General features: G+C 34.4%; 1 pseudogene; it reads left to right on the top strand.

Annotated features, from left to right (window-relative positions):
* The first annotated feature begins 999 nt into the window (after nucleotides 1–999).
* On the top strand, nucleotides 1,000–1,407 carry LOC114032998 (annotated as a pseudogene).
* Nucleotides 1,408–5,862: the final 4,455 nt, after the last annotated feature.

Genomic DNA, 5,862 nt, shown 5'->3' with positions numbered 1-5,862 from the left:
AATTTGCATCTTTGGAACTACAGGGACTGAGGCTATGTACTGTTACACAGTGGTAGATGATACTGTATATGTATATGTATGTGTGTGCATGTTCTTATGTGTATATATATATATGCAGGTCATATGTTTACACACGCATACTCATAATGTATTTTGAAGATAGTGTATTCCTATAAAATACAAAGTGCAACATTTTGCAATGATTCTCAACAAATAAGTTTGTTATAATAAAAATTCATTTTACATCATGTCATATGGGACTATAACTTTCCTCATTCTGAACACCAAAAACAATAATAGCAACAGCAACAACAATAATAACAGCCAGCTTTTATATGCAGTTTTAAGTTTTGCAAAGTGTTTTAAATATTTTATTTAATTTGATCCTATCTACTACTAAGGCAAACTAAATACTCTAGATACATTATTTTAAGAAGGAAGGCAATGAGCTTGATTTTATTAAGAAGGTGAAGAAACTGGAAATGGTGATATGTAGTTATGATGATGTTGTAATTGATACTTTCTTTTTTCAAAATATAAGTTATTTCCTGATATGTGCTCCAATGAACCTTCCCTTGTAATAAAGAACAATAGCTAATTAAAATAGATCAACAAAGGAATCATGCTTAACAATAAGTACAATGTCTTCCACCCATAGTCAAATTCCCCACCTAGAAAGGTGGAAAGTTTGAAACCATACCATTTAAAGCCTTATTTCTCTGCAAACTGAAAACCAAGGATGTGGTTTAAAAAAATGATCAAATCATGGTGGCACAAAAGTTTCTATTATTATGTAATTTTTTGCTCAATTTCCTTGGAACTATTCTAAGGGAAAGCAAACCAGACCAAAAGTATTGGCTTCAGGTGTTTCTGGAACCTTAAATTTTCTTGTGCTGAGGTGGGTTATAATAGGAAACACCTGCTTTCTTTTTTTTTCCCTTCTCCCTCTCTTTCAGTCCACGCTTCTGTGGAGGGGCCGCTATCTCTTTGCCTGGTGCCATGCCTGCCCTCAGACCTCTCGTAGAGTCTAAAATCGTCAAGAAGCGAACCAAGAAGTTTATCTGGCACCAGTCCAACAGATATGTCAAGATCAAGAGAAACTGGCATAAACCAAGAGGCATTGATAACAGGGTGCGGAGACGATTCAAGGGCTAGTTCTTGATGCCCAGTGTTGGTTATGGAAGAAATCAGAAGACAAAACACGTGTTACCAAGTGGATTCGGAAAGTTTTTGGTACACAATGTCAAAGAGCTAGAAGTGCTTCTGATGTACAATAAATCTTACTGTTCTGAGATTGCGTACAATGTGTCCTCCAAGAATTGGAAAGTCATTGTTGAGAGAGCGGCTCAGCTAGCCATCAAAATTATCAATCCAAATGCTAGACTGAGGAGTGAAGAAAATGAGTAAAATAATTTGCACATTTTTATTTGTGTTAAATAAAGCTTCCAATTACTACCATAAAAAAGAAAGAGGAAACACCTAGAAGTCCAAAGAACAAATAATTGGATGGAACTGTAATTTGGAGTTTCAATTCAGTCTGGTCACCCCATGGATGTATCTCCATACTCAATAAAAAATAAAGTCATACAATGTCTGAGCTAGAGGGTCCTGTGAGACATTACCTTTTCTCAGCATCTAGTTTTACAAATGAGGAAACTGAGGCTAAAGGAGAGGTTGGTCATTAAATAGCAGAGCTGGGAAGTGAGCACCAGGTTTCTAACTCAGAATTCAGTGCATTTTCTATTATTCCTTTCATACCCACCATTGTGACAGCCTCATTAAAGTTTTGCTAGTGGGAGGACTAGGAATCCCACAGCAGCACTTTTTACCCTTGAAAGCTTTGCAAGTTAATTCAGATGAGGGCTTCAAAGTTAAAATCTTTACTTGGACCTTATCTGAATTACAGATCGCTCTTTAGCTGACATATTGGGGCAGCAAAACTAGTGACATCTTCCTGGCAAATTTTTAGGAATTTGCTATTTCTGTGTCAGCTAAAAATATGACAAGAAGGTCTCTCTGGACTAAGTTTTATTAATTATATGGCCATTCTGTGCATGTGTGCAGACACATGCATACATCACCTCGTGAGTGAAATATTTTGAATCAATGAAAAATATTTAAAAGTATTCTGTTTTGTTTTTTGAAATTCAAAATCATTTTAGTCAAGGGAGGTTATTTTAGAAATAATTTTTAGATCTATCCAAATCAATTTTTCTCTTTACTTAGAATTTATCAGGCAAATGTTATAAAATGTATGTTGGTGTTGTTTATCAGTATAGTAGAATTAGTATCATTACCAATATTCTGGGGGCAGTGGGGCTATAAGAAGTAATGATAAGACCAAAGCTTAGATCAAACAGCCTCAAGGCTTTAGTATAATTCTGGCACTATCAAACTCCATGATCTTGGGCAAAAATCTGTTCAGGTCTCTTAAGTCTTAAGTTTCCTTATTCCAAATAAGGATGTTGTACTAAATAATCTCTAAAGTCCCTGCCAACTCTAAGGTACCATCATTCTAAGTTACTTTAGACTGTTCACCTATCCATCTCTATATTGTGGGGGGAAAGAAATCTTTCTCTTTCATTAACACACACACACACACAATTCTATGTGTCCCAATCTAAAATATACTTCCTCAAATTATTAAAAATAAAAATAGAACTAAGCAATAAATTTTCCAAATACAAATGTTACCATATAGTTGTTGCAAAAAAGACTGAAAATACTACCCAGAATAGAAATGTTTATGCTCTCTCTCTCTCTGTCTCTCTCTCTCTCTCTCTGAGTCTCTGTGCCTTTACCTTCTTTCTCTTCCTTCAGAAAGAAAACAAAGTCATGATCTACATGTTCCATTGTTCTCTGAGTATGGTTGATACTGGACTGTGACCTCCATACACCAAAATGACTTTCATTTTTTATAATTGTAATAGGTCTTATAAACATTTTTTAAATAACTTAACATTTCAGCTATACCTAGCTTGATTTATCCTCTTTAATCAGTAAATATTAATGGAGAAAAGAGGATAGGTGTGTGAATTTGGACTTCTTAGGAATAATTGTAGAGAAGAAGCTCTGAAAAGAAGTCAGATTTTGTCTCTTAGTTGTCCATTTGCTCTCAAAATTCTGTCTCCTCACTATCTCTGTCTCTCTTTGTATATATATGTATATATGTACACACATTCATATATATTTATGTAGGTATATATATATATGCATGTATACATATATTATATACATTTTATTATACTCCATAATTCTACCAATTAGAAATCCAGAGATTCATTTAGCTTTATATTTATCTTTCAGAAATTCAAATATATTAGTCATTAATTTTGACAAATATTTACTTTGTATAAGGTAATCATAGGCTAGAAATGAAGGAAGGAATTAGTAAAGGAAGGAAGGAGGAAAAGTAGAGGGATTATTAAATTAAGGAATGAGAAAGGCAAGGAAAGAGAGAAGGAAGGAAAGAAGAAGGAAAGAAAAAGTGAAAGGAGGGAAAGAAGAGAGAAAACTTCACTTTGATGTTCTGATAGTACTGTAAAGAAAGCAAGTGGTTTGGGACCGGAAAACACTTTGGAGGGAAGGAAGGCCTGACTGGAATATCATAGTGAAGAGCCTGGGTCAACATGATAATAATGTTCATGCTTTGAAGGCTTGCAAAAAAATGCTTTCCTATTCCAATACCAATTTAAGTAGGCAGTATAAGTGTTCAAGTCCCCCTTAAAAAATAGATATAGTAATCTGAGAATAAGAAAGATTAAGCAAGTTACCAAGTCACACAAACATACATAGAATATTCTTACTTAGCTTTCCAGAAAAGGAGGCAGGGACAAAAGATTTCCGCTAGCTTTGGGATTTGCTTTAAATCTATTAGTTTTTTGTTTTGTTTTGTTTTTGGTGAGGCATTTGGGGTTAAGTGATTTGCCCAGAGTCACACAGCTAGTGAAGGTTATGTGTCTGAGGTGGTGAACTCAGTTCCTCTTGAATCCAGGGCCAGTGATCTATCCACTTCACCACCTAGCTGCCCTTAGATTCTTCTTGATCATAAAATACTGACAAAATTGAATTCCATAAAATATTTACAATAATTTTCTGTGTGTTAACTTTTATTCTAAGAAGAAATTTATTCTTCATTCCAAACAATCAATTTACAAATCAACTTTTGGAGAAATAAATAAAAAATAAACAATCCCCCCTTGAAAACAACACCAACAACAATGACAAAAAATAAAACAAAACAAAACAAACAAAAAAAAAAACACTTTTCAGTTTGGGCTGCCAAACTGAAATCAAATTGAATGAGAATTTGATTGCTCATTCAAACTTCTTGGGGAAAAAAAGACACCTGAAATAAGAACTTACCTTATATATAAGCCTTACCAGTATATAGTATAAGGATAAGGATTAACTTTATCAGCATATTTCTATTCTAGGAAGTCACTCCTATCCACCCAAACAAAACTCCCTGAGAGTCCTATCATTGCATGTAAAATTGTCTGATTAGAAAGAAAGTAGGCCAAAATATTTCATCACATCACTTCTAACCTTGCCAATTAGCTGAAGACAAAGTCCTGTAGAGACAAGATACAAAACAGATAAAGAAAAGCAGTGCCAGAAATGATGATGATGATGATGATGATAGTGATAATGATGATTATATGTTTTTTCAGTTTTGCAGAAAAATTTTTAAAAATATTTTTTCACTTTAACTTCACAATAACTCTGGAAGGTAGGTGCTAGTTTTAACCCAATTTTATAAATGGGAAAATTGAGAATGAGGAAAGTTAAGTGACTTGGCCAGAGTCACACAGCTAATAAGGGCTTAGTGTGGGATTTGAACTCAGGTGTTACTGACTTAAAGTCTAGCACTTCATCCACTTTTCTACCCAGTTGCTTCTTCTCCCAGCAAAGGGAGCTGGGGAGAGGGTGGTATGGTGGAGGGGCTTGTGTGTGGACCACTGGTATCCTCTGTTTTCTTCCCAATTTGGCTTAAAGTTGGTCCTTCACAAAGACTAATCACCTATCAGTTGACTAGATAATTGGATTTAATGGCCCAAATTATGGACACATTTTAGCATCCCAATGGGCATTCTGAAAAAAAGATCAGGATTATGGTTTTGTTTCTAACCTGTAAGTCAACTTTCTAGTAATAGAATCCCTCACCAACTATAACTATGACTCTATCCATCAGATTTATCATCTATCTGTATGTAAATCTATCACAAGCAGAAATTCATACTGTAATAAACCATCAATACTTTTTATTTTAATATTTGGGGATGTCAATAGCACAAATGCTAAGCTCAACAGCATTATACAGTGGAAAGATTATTGGATTTGGAGTCAGAGGGTTTGAATCTCTATTCTAGATGAATAATCTTCAGCAAGTCACTTTCCCTTCTTTGGGCCTCAGGCTTCTCATCTGTGAAAATTAGATCAAATGTCCTCTCAAGGACCTAGATTGATCAAACCCTTCTTGCATTCTATTTTTCCTAGGATCACAATCCAAGGTGGTTTGGCTATATGCCCTAGTCATTAGAGCTATCTAAAGAGAAATGCTCTAAGAAATCTCAGTTTTTAATTAGTTGACCTACCTTTAAATATTTAATAATGTCCATCTCTATAGAATTTTCAAACTGAGACCTTGTGTGGTAAATCTTTCAACTATATGTCATAGATCATCTAAAAAGATTAAAAGGGTCCAATTTAAATTGGTTGATAGGTGATTATAAGATTTTAGTGAATAATTTATCATAACCAATTTATTCTACATATGTTAAACTTCCACAGAGATGTGATGGCAAAGAAGTGGGAGATAACTAAGGGAAGGAGGGAGTTAGGGCTATCAGCACTAATCCT

This window comes from Vombatus ursinus, unplaced genomic scaffold (assembly GCF_900497805.2).
Source record: "Vombatus ursinus unplaced genomic scaffold, bare-nosed wombat genome assembly UNPS02006355.1, whole genome shotgun sequence".
NCBI classification, from domain to species: domain Eukaryota; kingdom Metazoa; phylum Chordata; class Mammalia; order Diprotodontia; family Vombatidae; genus Vombatus; species Vombatus ursinus.
This window is presented reverse-complemented; position numbering and strand designations above follow the sequence as displayed.